This window comes from Bison bison, unplaced genomic scaffold (genome assembly GCF_000754665.1).
Source record: "Bison bison bison isolate TAMUID 2011002044 unplaced genomic scaffold, Bison_UMD1.0 scf7180017864530, whole genome shotgun sequence".
In the NCBI taxonomy this organism is placed as follows: domain Eukaryota; kingdom Metazoa; phylum Chordata; class Mammalia; order Artiodactyla; family Bovidae; genus Bison; species Bison bison.
This window is the reverse complement of record NW_011495080.1, coordinates 8,719,414-8,720,485: the sequence shown is the minus strand read 5'-3', so window position 1 is coordinate 8,720,485 and position 1,072 is coordinate 8,719,414. Positions and strand designations below refer to the sequence as shown.

At 59.2% G+C, this 1,072-nt stretch overlaps 1 protein-coding gene across 1 annotated transcript in view; it reads right to left on the bottom strand.

Moving 5' to 3' along the window:
- PRRT4 (proline-rich transmembrane protein 4) overlaps positions 1-1,060 on the bottom strand; it is a 10,215-nt gene extending 9,155 nt beyond the window's left edge. Inside the window, exon 1 of the mRNA XM_010831715.1 lies at positions 993-1,060. The gene's annotated coding sequence lies outside the window, so the exon portion shown is untranslated. The remainder of the gene's footprint in view (positions 1-992) is intronic.
- Between the last annotated feature and the right edge of the window lie 12 nt (positions 1,061-1,072).

Sequence of the window (1,072 nt, the reverse complement as noted above, 5' to 3'; positions counted from 1 at the left end):
CCCCCCCCCACCCCCACCTGCTCAGTCTGAGGCCTGGGGTCTGACTGCATCCAGCTGCTCTCACCCTTGACTAATAACTGAGTGCATGGACTTGACTCCCAGCCTCTGATCCCCTCCCTTCCTTTCTTCCCTCTTTCCTCCTTTTGCCCTAGAGTATCTGTTCAGGCCTACTACGTGCCGAGCGCCCTTCTGGTAACAGAACTGTGAACAAGCTCCCCTCACAGATGAGTGTACCCCTATTCCCACCCCTGCTCCAGCCTCACTCTCACTCAGACCCAGGGAGCCCTGGGGGGATAAAGCACAGAGTGAGTGATGGCAGAGGTTGGAGAAAGCGGCTCTGGCCAGGGAAGCAGCGTGCCCTGGGCTGGCAGAAGCTCTGCCCCTTCAGCCTTTTCCCTCTTGCCTGGGGTTTGGCTTGCTCTCCATCCCTTAACCCTAGAAGTACTGGGGGGAGGGATGGCCTGGCAGGCAAGCCGGACCAAGGGCTGGCTGCAGTACACGCCTGACCCACCCCAGGCACACAAAGCTGGAAGGGGAAGGGGAGGGGAAGCCAGGGGGCACACATGTGAACCCACCACTGTTACATCACACACACGGCCACACCTAGCACCCTGACCCACACTCACCTACTCACCCTTCACACATCCCTGCGCCTAAGTGCACACACACACAAACACACACACATTCAGTCCTGCCAAGCCCCCTCCCTCCTACATGGGTTCAGATCCAAGCTCTGTGAGCTTCCAGCCTGCTCTGTCTCACACACACACACACACCCCTACCTCACAGACACACAGTATACACAGACACAGAGGCACACACACCCCTACATACACATTCGCACAGTCAGAATACAGATACACATCACACCCCATCATCCCCCACCACATGCACATTCCTACACACCCACCGCTACAGACAGGCACACGCGCACACACACATACACGCGCGCACACACACACACCTCCCTCTCCCCCTGCCCAGCAGCAGACCTGCTCCTCTCCCGCAGGCGGTTCTCCTCGGCCAAGTCCCCCGAAAAGGGGCGGTCGCGGCGACCCAGGGGCCCTGAATG